The following is a 15,000-nucleotide window of genomic DNA, read 5'->3' as shown; positions in this document are numbered from 1 at the left end:
AGAAAAGCAATAGAATCAACCAAAACAGAAGTTGATTGGTCATTGAAAAGATCAATAAAATTGACAAAACTTCAGCTATACTGCTTAAAAGCTTGCAAGCGGCCATCTAAGATGCATCAATTGGTCCCAACCACCTGGAGTAAAGGAGAATGAAGAACACCAATGACACAAGGAAAGTATTAGCCCAAGAGATGGAAAGGGCCACATAAACCAGAGACTTCATCAGCCTGAGACCAGAGGAACTAGATGGTGCCCGACTACAACCAATGACCATCCTGACAGGGAATACAACAGAGAGTTCCTGATGGAGCAGCAGAAAGATGGGGTGCAGAACTCAAATTCTAGAAAGAAGACCAGACTTAATGGTCTGACTGAAACTGGAGGTACCCTGGAAAGCATGGCCCCTGGATTCTCTACCAGTACAGAACTAAAACAATTTCCGAGGCCATCTCTTCAGACAGGGATTGGTCTGGACTGTGGGACATAAAGTGATACTTGTGAGGAGTGTGCCTCTTAGCTCAAGTAGATACAAGAGACCAAAGGGGCAGCTTCTGTCCAGAGGTGAGATGGGAAGGCAGAGAGGGTTAGGAGCTGGTTGAATGGACATGGGGAATCAAGGATGGAAAGGAGGAATGTGCTGTCTCAGAATGGGGTGAGCAATTAGGGTCACATAACAATGTATGTATAAAATTTTGTATGGGAGACTAACTTGAAATGTAAACTTCATTTGAAAAAATATTAAAGTAATTTCTTTTAAAAAAGAAAAAAAGACTTTAGCTATACGGACATAGAAAAAAGACAGAGAAAAGATGCAAATAACCAAAATAAGCAATGAAAATGGAGAAATAAAAATAATTATGACAGACTGCTATGAACAACTGTATGCCAACAATCTGAATAACCTAGATGAAATGGACAAATTCTTAGAAGCACACAACCTACCTAAACTTATGTGAGAGGAAATAGAAAATCCAAACAGATCCATAACCAGTGAAGCTGTCAAATCAGTAATCAAAATACTTTCAACAAATAAAAAGTCCTGGACCAGATGTCTTCACTGGGGAATTCTACCAAACATTTAGAGAAGACTTGACACCAGTCCTGTTTAACCTCTTCCAAAAGATAGAGAAAGAAGCAATACTCCCTACTTATTCTATGAAGCAAACATAACCCTGATACCCAAACAAGGCTAAGACATAACAAGAAAGAAAACTACAGACCAATATCCTTTATGAATATAGATGCGTAAATTCTCAGCAAAATACAGTGAACAGAACCCAACAGCATATGAAAGAACTATACACAACCATCAAGAGGGATTTATTCCAGCAACACAAGGATGGTTCTACATTAGAAAATCAATCAATGCAATATACCATATCAATAGAACAAAGGAAAAGAACCACATGGTTATCTCTATTGATGCAGAAAATGGCTTTAGATAATATCCAATACCCTTTCTTGTAGAAAATACTCAACAAAAATAGGAGTAGAAGAGAAGTTCTTCAATAAGATCAAGCACATCTATGAAAAACCAACAGTCAACATTATACTTAAAGAAGAAAGATGGAGAGCTTTCCCCTTGAAATCGTGACTATGACAAGAATGCCTATTCTCATCATTCGTATTCAGTAATGTATTGGAAGTCCTAGCTAGAGCAATAACACAAGAAAAAGAAATAAAGGGAATTCAAATTGGAAAAGAAGTAAAATTATTTCTATTTACAGATGACGTGATCCTAGCTATAGAAAATCCCAAAGAATCCATAAAAAGGCTCTTAGGGCTAACAGAGGAATTTAGCCAAGTTGCAGGGTATAAGGTCAACAAACAAAAATCAGTTGGGTTTCTATAAACTAGCATTAAAAAGTATAAAAGGCAAACTAGGAAAGCCATTCCATTTACAATAGCATCTAAGATAGTAAAATAACTAGAAATAAATGTAACTGGGGAGGTGAAAGACTTATACAATGAAAATTATAAAGCACTGCAGAAAAAGATTTAAGTAGACTTATTTCCACACTCATGATTGGAAGACTTAACATTGTTAAGATGTCAATAGTAGCCAAAGTAATCAGTCGATTCAATACAGTCCTGATCAGAATTCCAAAAGCCTTCTTTAAGGAAATGGAATAACTAATCCTCAATTTTATATGGGAAGACAGGAGCCCAGATGGCAAAAGCAATGTTGAAGGAGAATAACGAAAGGAAGACTCACACTTCCTCCTTTCAAAGCATATTATGCAGCTACAGTAATCAAAACAGCCTGGTACTGGTATAATAATAGACACGTAGACCAATGGAATATAATTTAAAGTCCAGAATAAACCTACACATCTATGGTAAACTGATTATTTTATTTTATTGAGTTTTTTTTTTATTGTACTTCAGGTGAAGGCATACAGAATAGTTTCTCATGAAACAGTAGTACACGTATTGTTTTATGACACTGATTAACAACTGCACAACGTGTCAACCCTCTAACTTCTCAACCTTTTTTTTTTTTTGGTGAAAATACACATAGCCTAAGACACAGCATTTCAAAAATTTCTACATGCACAGTTCAGTGACGTTGACTACGCTCTTCCAATTGTGCTGCTATTCTCACTTTAGATGAAGGCTGACAGAACAAAATAGTTTCTCATTTAACAGTTACTACACATGTTGTCCTATGACAATGGTTAACAATCTCAAAACACATCAACAATATCCTTACTCAACCTTGGGTTCCCTATCACCAGCTTCCTTGTCCCCTTCTGCCTTTTGGCCCTTGTCACTGGACTACTGTACCTCATTAGTCCCATTTGCTTTTACGGCTGTCCACTCCCAGGCTGAACGGTGAACCTCGGAGATAACTTCACCACTGAGCTAAAAGGGTATCTGGGGGCCATACTCTCGGGGTTTCTCCAGTCTCCTTTAGGCCAGTAAATCTGCTCTTATTTTTGTGAGTTAGAATTATGTTCTACATCCTTCTCCAGCTCTGACCAGAACCCTCTGTTGTGATCCTGGTCAGAGCAGTCAGTGGTGGTAGCCAGGCACCATCTAGCTGTACTGGACTCAGTCTGGTGGAGACCTTGGTAGCTGTGTATTTTATTGAGATTTTGATGAAAGTTCACACAGCAAGTGAGGTTCTCATTTGACAATTTCCGCACAAATTGTTCAGTGACATTAGTTACATGTATCACAATGTGTCAAAATTCTCATTAATTGTGCTCTATTTATTCTATTTCCAATACTCTAGTTTCCCTGCCCCCTAATTTTCTCATCTTTGGTTTTGAGAAATTGTTGACCTTTTGGTGTCATACTGATGATTTTTAAGTAGAGCACTGATCTTATGGGAAATATCCTTTATTTTTTGTGCCACTCAGCTATTTCACTAAAGGCAACCTCAGGGGATAGGCTTGGTTCTAGGTTGAAAGAGTGTCTCATGGTGATAGTATCAGGGAGCCCCTTGTTCTGTTGTTCCAGTTTGTCTGGCTTTTTTCCTTTATTTTGTTTTATAAGCATTTGAGTTCTGCTCCACAGTTTTCTGTCATTCTATACAGGCCCATCTATTGTGACTCTGGTCAGAACAGTCAGTGGTGGTAGCTGGGCACCATCTAGTACTTCTGGTCTCAGGGTAGATGAGAGTTTGGCTCCTGTAGGCTTGTTTCTTCTCTGAGCTTTTGGTTACTTATTGTTTTGCTCCTGGTGAGTAGAGATCCAGTTATTTCTTAGATGGCCACTTGAAAGCTTTTAAGACCCCAAACATTGCTCACTTCACTAGGATGCAGATCAAAATTTTTGTAAACTATGTTATGCCAATTGACTGAGTTGTCCCATGAGAAAGACATTGGTCCCAAGCTTTCAAACTCAGAAAACCAATCTTGGAAGGTGTTTGGTTATATCTGTGGAGTGTCTATATTTGTGTCTACAATGAATATATGCGCCTGTACCCACATGTTTGTAATCATGTATCTATAGGTGGCAGAATGGTTAAGAGCTCATACTGTTAACCGAAGGGTCAGCAGTTTAAATCCACTAGCGAATCCTTGGAAACATTGTGGGACAGGTCTACTCTGTCCTATGGAGTCGCTATGAGTCATAATTGACTCAACAGCAATGGGTTTGTTTTTTTGGTTTTTGGTTTATAGATACTTCTATTTCTTCTCACCTATGTACACACCTGTACCTATCCATATACCAATATGCCTATACCAATCTATATGTGTTCAAATACTTGTTTTTACTTTGGTTTTTATGTGCTCACTACATCCACATTCAGCGCTACTTTTTCCATCACCAAAAATAATAATAAGAAGTCTTGAAGATCTAAAATGACTTTCCCCTCCCCCCTCTTCTCCTAGTAACCACCAGTTAACATTGATCTCTCAATGTTTGTCTATTCCTGTCTTTTTATAAAAGAGGGATCATACAATATTTGTCCTTACATGCTTCTTTTATTGCACTTAACATAATGCCCTCTAGGTCCATCCATGTTATAATATGTTTCATGGACTCATCATTGTTCTTTATGGTTGCATAGTATTCCATTGTATATATGCACCACAATTTGCATATCCATTCATCCATTGATGGGCATTTTGGTTGTACCCATTTATGTGCTATTGTGAATAAAGTAGTAATGAACATAGGTGTGCATACATCTGTTCATGTCATTATTTTCAGGTTTCTAGGGTAAATACTTAAGAGTGGGATTGCTGGATCATAGGGTAGTTCTATTTCTAGTTTTTTGAAAAAGTGTCATACCATTTTCCATAGTGGTTATACTGTTTTACTATCTCATCATCAATGGATAAGGGTATGAATCTACCCATATGCTTGCCATCATTTGTTGTTATCTTTTTTTTTTTTTAATCAGTGCCATTTTAGCCAGGTAGGATGATATCTCATTGTAGTTTTGATTTGCATTTTCTAATGGCTAATCATAGTGAACATCTTTTCATATGTTTTTTGGATGCTTGGATGTCTCCTTTGATGAAAGGTCTGTTCACATCCTTTGCCCATTTTGTGATTGGGTTGTTTGTCTTTTTGTTGTTGAGTTATTGCAGTTTTCTATAGATTTTAGAGATTAGATCGTTATCAGATAAGTCATTTTCAAAGAATTTTTCCAAGTCTGTAGGTTGTCTATTTACTCATTTAATAAAGTCATTTATTAGCACAAGTGTTTAATTTTTATGGCATCCTATTTATCTCTTCTGTTCTCTTCTATTTGTGCATCGGTTGTTAGGTTTGTTATCCTATTTTTACAAATGGTTATATCCCATAGTTTTCTTCCAGGAATTTTGTAGTTTTAAGCTTAACATTTAGGTCTTGGATCCATTTTGAGTCAGTTTTTGAGTATAGTGTGAGGTGTGCATCCTGTTTCATTTTTCGGCAGGTTGATATCCAGTTTTACCAGTATCATTTATTAAAGAGACTTTCTGCACTACTGAATGGACATTGACCCCTTGTCGAAAATCAGTTGTCCATAGACGGCTGGGTTTAATTCTGACTTCTCAGATCTAATTCTAGTCCACTGGTCTAAGTGTCTGTCACTGAACCAATACCAGGCTGTTTGATTACAGTGGCTGTATAGTATGTTTTGATATCGGGGAGTGTGAGGCCTTCTGCTTTGCTCTTTTTCTTCAATATTGCTATGGCTATTGTGGGTTTATTTCCTCTCCATATGAAGCTGAGCATTAGTTTTTCCATTTCATTAAAGAATGTTGTTGGGATTTGTATCAGGCTGCAGATTGCTTTAGGTAGAATTGACATTTTCACTGTATTAAGTCTTCTAATCCATGATCACTGAATGTCATTCCATGTTTTTGGTTTTCTTTTAGTCTCTTGTAGCAATGTTTTATAATTCTCATAGTATGAATCTTTTATGTCTGTAGGTTAATTCATAGATAATTTAACAATTTAGAGACTATTGTAAATGGTATTGTTTTCTTGATATATTTGTCGGAGTAGTCTTCGTTAGTGTAGAGGAACCCAACTGATTTTTGTGTGTTGATTTTTTGTCCTACAATGTTGCTAAATTCTTCTATTAATACCAGCAATTTTATTGTGGAATTTTTAGAGTCTTCTATGTATAGGATATGGCATGGAGTTCATCGTCAAAAAGAACATTTCAAGATCTATCCTGAAGTACAACACTGGCGGTGACAGGATAATAGCCATAGGCCTACAAGGAAGACCAGTTAATATGATTATTATTCAAATTTGCTATTAATGCCACCAACTATTAATGCCAAAGATGAGGAAATTGAAGACTTTTACCAACATCTGTGATCTGAAATTGATCGAACATGCAATGAAGATGGATTGATAATTACTGGTGATTGTAATGCAAAAATTGGAAACAAAGAAGGATCAGTAATTGTAAAATATGGCCTTGGTGATAGTAATGACGGTGGAGATGGCATGACAGAATTTTGCAAGACCAATGACTTATTCATTGCAAATACCTTTTATCAACAACATAAATGACAACTATACAGTGGACCTCACCAGATGGAAAATACAGGAATCAAATCAACTACATTTGTGGAATGAGATGATGAAAAAGCTGAATATCATCTGTCAGAACAAGGCCAAGGGCTGACTGCAGAACAGACCATCAATTGCTCATATGCAAGTTCAAACTGAAGCTGAAGAAAGTTAAAACAAGGATATGAGAGTCAAAATATAACCTTGAGTATATCCCACCTGAATATGGAGACCATCTCAAGAATAGATTTGATACATTGAACACTAATGACCAAAGACCAGACAAGTCGTGGGAAAACATCAAGGACAACATATATGAAGAGAAGAAAAGGTCATTAAAAAGACAGGAAAGAAAGAAAAGACCAAAATGGATGTCAGAAGAGACTCCAAAACTTGCTCTTGAAAGTTGAGTATCAAAAGTGAATGGAAGGAATGATGAAGTAAGAGTCGAACAGAAGATTTCAAAAGGCAGCTAGAGAAGACAAAATAAAATATTATAGTGAAATGTGTGAAAACTTTGAGTAGGACCAAAAAGGAGAACATGCTTAGTATTTTTCAATCTGAAAGAACTGATGAAAAAATTCAAGCCTCATTGGCAATTTTGAAGGACTCTATGAACAAAATATTGAATGACAAAGGCAGCATCAAAAACATATGCAAGGAATACACAGAATCACTGTATCAAAAAGAACTGATTGATGTTCATCATTTCGGGAGGTAGCATATAATCAAGAACCAATGGTACTGAAGGAAGAAGTCCAAGCTGCACTGCAGGCATTGGCAAAAAACGAGGCTCCAGGAATTGACGGAATACCAACTGAAATATTTCAAGAAATGGATGCAGTGGTAGAAGTGCTCACTCATCTATGCCAAGAAATATGGAAGACAGTTACCTGGCCAACCAACCAGAAGAGATCCATATTCATGCCTATTCCAAAGAAAGGTGATTCATTCAGAAATTATTGAACAATATCATTAGTATTACACACAAGTAAAATTTTACTGAAGATCATTCACAAGTGGTTGCAGCAGTACATAAACAGGGAACTGCTGGAATTCAAGCCAGATTCAGTAGAGGATATAGAACAAGGAATATAATTGCTAATGTCATATGGATCCTGACTGAAAGCAGAGGATACCAGAAAGATGTTTACCTGTGTTTTATTGACTATGCAAAGGCATTTGACTGTGTGGATCGAAAAAAAAAATTATGGATAACATTGTGAAGACTGGGAATTCCAGAACACTTAATAGTGCTCATCCAGAACCTCTACATAGACCAAGAGGCAGTCACTTGAACAGAGCAAGGGGATACTTCATGGTTTAAAATCAAGAAAGGTGTGCATCAGGGTTGTATCCTTTCACCATACGTATTCAATCTGAGCAAATAATCTGAGAAGTTGGGCTATATGAAGAAGACCCTGGCATCAGGATTGGTGGAAGACTCATTAACAACCTGCGATATGCAGATTACACAACCTTACTTGCTGAAAGTGAAGTAGACTTAAAGCAGTTACTGATGAAAATCAGAGTGCAGCATTCTGTATAGATGACACCTGAACATAAAGAAAATGAAAATCCTCACAACCAGACCAATAAGAAACATGATAAATGGAGAAATATATTGACATTGTCGAGAATTTCATTTTGCTTGAATCCACAATCATCACCCATGGAAGCAGCAGTCAGGAAATCAAATGATGTATTGCATTGGGCAAATCTGCTGCAAAAGACCTTTCTAAAGTGTTAAAAAGCAAAGATGTCACTTTGAGGGCTAGGTGTGCCTAACCCAAGACATGATATTTTAATTGCCTCATATGCATGCAAAAGCTGAACAATGAACAAAGAAGACTGAAGAAGAATTGACACCTTTGAATTATGATGTTTGCGAAGAACATTGAATGTACCATAGACCACCAGAAGAATGAACAAGTATCAACAACAGTTAATATACAACTTTAACATAACAAATCTATTCCTGGTATGCTTCTCCCTCCTCTATTTTTGTTGGTGTGTTTCCTTTGACTTCAATACACAATCTATATTCAAATAGTTTACTTTCTGCTTATTTCTTACACACTTTATGTTGTATTGTTTGTGGGATTTAATTATTGAGTTGATTCCCAGAAAATATCTTATACTTCTTCCCTGTGATTACCCATGTTGTTGCACTTTTTAAAGATTTCTCTCTTTTATTTATTTATTTTTTCCCATGCATAGATACAACTATTTATTTAATGCTTTTACCTTTCCACTTGGAGTACTCCCTTGAGTAATACTTGCAAAGCTGATTTCGTAGTGGCAAATTCCTAGAGTTTCTGTTAGTTTGGGAATGTCTTGATTACACCCTAATTTTTGAATGACAGTTTTGCTGGGTAAAGAATTCTTTATTGGCATCTTTTTTCATTCTGCATTTTATATGTCTTTCCATCTTCTTCTGACCTCTAGAGTTTCTGGGGAGAAAACTGCACTGATTCTTATGAAAGAGGCTTGGTATGTTATATTGTGTTTTTCTCTGGCTGCTTTCAAAATTCTCTCCTTGTCTTTTGTTTCATTCGGATATGTCACTGTGTTGATCTTTTTGTGCCTTTTTTGATTGGGGTTCGTGTGTCTTCCTGCATTTGCTGGCTTGATTCTCTGTTCAGGTCTGGGAAATTCTCTCTGATTATCTTTTGGAAAATTGTTTCTGCAACTTTATTGTTGTCATGGTGCTCTGGAATTTCAATAATTCTTATGTTATATGTCTTAATTGAAGCCCATATTTCCTTTTGTATTTGTTCACTTTTCTTTGTTCTTTTCTCTTGTTTCTCTTGAGACTTGATAAGTTATTTTCTCTTGTAGTTCATTTATTCTATCTTCTGCCTGTTCGACTTTATTGTTCAGTATTTTTCTTGCTTTGTCTAATTCAGTTGCTTTATTCTTCAGTTTCAGTAGTTCTCCTTTTTTCTCTTAATGTTTTCAATTTCTTTGTCGAGTCACTCATTTTGTTCCGCCATTTGTTTCTTGATCTCTGCTAGTTTGTCTTCTGTGTGCTTTTGGTTTTCTTCAAACATATTTAGCACCATAGTCTGAAACTTAGGAGTTTTTTGTGTTAGTCAGGACTCCATAGGACAAGTTTCCTCTTCTTCATTTTTCACTTTTGATGGTCTTTCTTCTCTTGTGATTTTGTGTGCTTTGCTATTTTTTGTTGAACTTGGATCATTTTGTTACCTTTTATTTTAATCTAAATTTTATATTCTGGTTTTTGTGGGAAAATTTTCTGATTGAGCATCCTGGCTGTTAACTGAAAGGCCAGGGCTTGCTCTCACCAACTGCTCCATGGGATAAACAGCACAAGGACTCATATCTGTAGGAAGCTTCGCTCTGCCCCATAGGGTTGCCATGAGTCAGATTTGACCTAGCAGCAGTAGGCTTGGTATCTTTATCTTTTCCTGAGAACTAGTAGGTTTTTTCAGTGTTGATTCAGGAGTTCTGGATGCTTGATCTCTGGAATTCAATAAACATGCATGGAAGGGGGGTTTAACTGGTCACAGATGCTGACATAAATGGCGGAGCTAGACTTTCTTGTGGTGAAGGTGGGGGCTCTCTATGTTTTTCCTTTGTGGACACTCCTGCACAGCCTCTTCCACTGTGTCCCAATGTGTGCAGGGAGCTAGCCATTTCCCTCTGTGTCATCTGTCAGTTTGAAGTATACCCCCCACCCTGCTGCCTTTGCAGTTACTCCCGATCCTAGTGCCCGTCCATCTTGGGACTCAGTAAGATTCAACAGCACTCTCTCACAGTGCCATGATCTCCGTTTGTCTGCTTCCTATTGTGTGGCCCACGATCTCCCATGGACAATTTGTGCTACCTTATAAAAAATCAGGCTACAACTTCCTCAGATTAGCTCCCTTTCCGTGTTCCCTGTTTGAGGTGTTGCGCAGCCCTGTCCAAAAATGGCTCCAGTGACTGAGCACCCTCTGAGTTCGAAGGTAGGTTTTCCCAGCTTCTGTGCCATCCTTACTCCTCCTTTTCCCTGCTTCTGGACTCATCATGACTTTTCAACACCTCAGCTGCCATCTGGGCTTCTGAGATCTCAGTCGTGCTTGCTTTTATTCATTGTTGAGTGGATCAAGTTGCTCTGCCCTCTGTCAACTAATATTTGACGAGAACTGCTAAATCCATTCAATGGAGAAAGAAGAATCTCTTCAATAAATGATGTTGGAAAATTGGATTGCCACACACAGAAAAATGAAGAGGATTCATGCCTCACACCATAAACAAAAACAAATTCAAAATGGATTAAGGAGCTAAATGTGAAAACTGAAGCCATAAATTTTTTAGAAGAAAACCCAAGGGCAAGAGTGTCTGTCCTTGCTTTTAACAACAAAGTATCTGACGTAATAACAAGAGTATGGTCAGCAAAAGACAAAATAAATAAATGAGACCTCTTAAAAATTAAACAATTCATCAAAAGACTGTACCAAAAAAGTGAAAAGATAACCTACTGATTGGGATAATATCTTCAGCAACCATATATCCATGAAGAATCTCACAACCAAAATTTAAATAAAACTTTGACAAGTAAACAACAAGAAGACAAAAATCCAATAAAAAATGAGCAAAGGACTTGAATAGACATTACATCAAAGAAGATATTCAAACAACCAACAAACAAATAAAAAGATGCACAATGTCTTTAGCCATCAGAGAGATGCATATTAAAACCACATGAAATACCATTTTACTCCCAGAAGGATAGCTAAGATAAACAAAAAAAGAAAATAGCAAATGTTAGCAAAAATGTGGGAAAATTTGAACCTTTCTCCGTTGCTGGTAGGAATGGAAAATGGTATAATCATTGTAGAAAACAGTGTGGCAGTTCCTCAAAAAACTAAAAATAGAACTACCATATGACTCATCAATTCCACTGCTAGGAAAATACCCAAATGACTTGAAAGCAGCAATGCAACAGACATACATACACCAATGTTCAGTGTAGCATTATTCATAATAGCCAAAATATGGAAACAAATGCCCATCAATGGATGAATGGATAAACAAAATGGAGTGCATGCATGCAATGGAATATAACTCACCCAAAAAGAGAAATGAAGTCTTGATACACGCTACAACATGGATGGAGGGTGAAATCATTATACTGAGTGAAATAAGTGATTCACAAAAGGACAAATATTGTATAACCTCACTTATATAAAAAAAGAAAAAGTAGGAAAATGTATAGAGACCATAGATTATTAGTGGATACCCAGGGGCAGAAGGGATGGGGAAAGAGGGAGTTATTGCTTATGGAGCACCGAGTTTCTGTTTATGGTGATGGAAAATTCATATTGATTATGGGTAATGGTTACAAAGCTGATTAATGTAATTGATGTCAGTAAGTCGTACACCTGTAAAAAGTTTAATTGGCAAAAGTTGTGTGATATATATATATATATATAACAATGACAAAAGAAAAAAAAAGAATAGCTGCTGAGGTGCTTATGTAAACCAAACCCCTCATAGAATTTTGTTTTTTGGTTTGGAGATTTAGGTTGGTGGTTTCATGGAAAATTCTAGTAAATTGGCTTAATATCATTTTTCGTGCTTCTGTTCTACCTCCCAGTTTGTTGTACAGTGCCTGGAGTTTAAAACTTTGCAAGAGTCCACTCAAGGTACTACAATTGCTGTCTTTTCACTTGGAGCAACATAAAAAGAAGGATTAGTAATTACCCATGCTACTAAAAGACAAAAAGTACCAAGATAAAGGACCAGAATTATTGCCAAAGTGAGCAAAGGTCATAGCCAGAAAGAACATGGTGAGTAGCAAGGCAAAATTACAGTTGCAGATTAGAATGTTAAAACAAGAACCAAGTAGAGAAGCCAAAAGAGACAGTTTGGAAGTGGAAACAAAACGGATGCTGGAAGTGGGCTAAGAACAAGTAAGGACAAGTAACGGGAAAGACAAAGCTTTGCTGAACCACTTCTCTAATATAGAACAAATACCGGTTGGGTCAGGGATGGGAAGAGTAAAAGCTAAAATGAGCTGCACAAAACTAGGGTGGACAAAAAGAAGTAGATGAAGGAGGTATAAAACAAAGGAGTTGCTGTCGGGAGTAGCTGGAAGCATTTATTTAATGGAAAAATAGCATGTTGTTTTATCTCCTCCAGCTTTTGGTAGAACCAAGTAGTAAGTCAACCCCGCCATTGGGTAGGATCCATATTCTATGCACTGTACTACATATCATCCATCCACTTTTCAGTATAATATGTGATGGTTTGAATTGTGTCGATTTGGTTAAGCTGAAACTAATTCCAAAATTTTCTTCCTCATGTGGTTGTAGGTTAGAATTGGTCAAAACAGACACTCATAGGAGATTTGGAAGATGAGCATGAAGGTCCTCCTGGGTGGAGAGGTGCTAGAGACTTCTGGCGTGACCTCACCCTTTCACAACAATCTGCTCAGCTTTTCTTCCAGACTTTCAGTCCTGATGACAAAAAGCAGACTCAGGCCCACCACTGGATAGACTTCCTAAAGAAATAACTCTGCAGAGACATCAGTTTTCCCTAGACTTGTTCATAGACTCACCTTTGTGGTACCCACCCTGGCAGCTGAATATGCCCAGCCTCCGGATTCCTTTTAAGACTCCAATCCTTACACCCTTGCCAGTGCTTCAGGGAGGCTTATTAGTGATGCTTCTCTGTTTCTTCAGTTCGCATTCCCTACCCTGACATCACCATCAATTGCATAAAGTCTAATTCCTATAAAAAATTGCTTATTTCATAACACTCACAGTGGTTCTGCCTCTTTGATTCTATATTGACTCCTATTTGTTACTTGACAATATCCCTCCACTCTTCACTGGCATGGAGGAATGCAGCATTGGAAATGACTTGTTTTTCCAAATAAACAATTAAACAGTCTTCAAAAGACCAGGGTCTTTTTTTCCTCCTCTCACTTCCCTTATCCTGCCTCTTACTGTCCATGTTCCTGCACAACTCATAGACATTCATTTTTGGAGCTTATCTTTGATCGTAGGTTCAAAGGAGGCAAGAAAATCAAAGTTAATCTCAGCAGAAATCTCAGCATGGCGCTTATATGTTATACATGAGAAGCAATTCATTTTCTTCATGCTCCAAAGTGCATAGTCCTGGCAGTTTCTCAAATGGGAGTTAACCAATCAATGCTTTTATATGAGTGATTGAGGTTGAGAAGAATGAAAACTTATCGCTCTGGCACCACTCAAAACTTGACAGCCGAGGACAGCTGACTCAGGTGAAAGAAATATTAAGAAATGCTTTAGATTTTTGACCTTCGATACCCAGCATACTATAAACCTTAGAAGAACTATAAAATGTCTTTTTTATAGTATAAAAGTTTATAAAATGCATGTACCTCATTCTGAGTATCATTCAATAAAACATCAATTAGTAGAACCAAACTCAATAAATAGCATAGTCTTAAAAATGTTTAACAATTTAACCTCTAGAATCAATTCAACTGTAGTAGTAGTAGTAATAGCCAACCTTTACTGGACACTTACAGTATAAAACACCCTTCTAATTGCTTTATGCATACCAATTCATTTATCTCTTACAACAGCCCTAAGAGTTGTGTACACTACTATTCCCATTTGATAGATAAGGAGCCAGATACAGGATATTAAGAATATTTTTCAAGACCACACAGCTAGTAGAGGCAGGCCTTAATTAAACCCCAAATTTGTAACTCCTACGCTATTGTACTTCTCAATTTAGTTGAAGATACATAACCAATGATGTTCACTGCTCTCTCACTGACACGAGAAAAAAAGGAAATATTAAGAAGTTTCAACATTAAGAAACTTTCAAATAATTTATGAAATATCCATATTGTTGAATATTGTGGAACTTCTAAGATGCTTCTATGACGAGTTTGCAATTATGTGAGGAAAGTTTATGATAGAATGTTAAATAAAACTTGTGTATGCAAGATAATATCAAGCTTATAAAAATGCATAGACAAACTATTGAGAGGAAAGATACCAAAAATAGGGAATAATTATTGGCTGCTTTCCATAATTTCTTTTCTACATTATAAAACTTCTCCAGTAAGCATGTGCTATTTTTATAACAATAAAAAATGTTTTAAAAGTCTAATGATTTTAACATGGATGAAACTTGAGGACATTATGCTGAGCGAAATAAGTCAATCACAAAAGGACAAATATTGTATGAGACCTCTACTCTAAAAACTCACGTAAAAGTTTACACACAAAAAGAAACAATCTTTGTTGGTTATGAGGGAAGGAAGGGGTGGGGAGGGGAACTAAATAGGCAATAGATAAGTGGTAATTTTGGTGAAGGGTAAGACTGTACACAATACTGGGGAAGCCAGCACAACTTGTACAGGGAAAGATCATGGAAGCTCTATAGACACTTCCGAACTCCCTGAGGGACTGAATTGCTGGGTGGAGGGCTGTGGGGACCATGGTCTCGGGGAACATCTAGCTCAATTGGCATAACACAGTTTATAAAGGCAGTGTTCTACTTTCTACCTTGGTGAGTAGC

This window comes from Trichechus manatus, unplaced genomic scaffold (genome assembly GCF_000243295.1).
Source record: "Trichechus manatus latirostris isolate Lorelei unplaced genomic scaffold, TriManLat1.0 scaffold00203, whole genome shotgun sequence".
Classification (NCBI taxonomy): domain Eukaryota; kingdom Metazoa; phylum Chordata; class Mammalia; order Sirenia; family Trichechidae; genus Trichechus; species Trichechus manatus.
The sequence above is the reverse complement of the archived record's forward strand: the minus strand, read 5'-3'. Positions refer to the sequence as shown.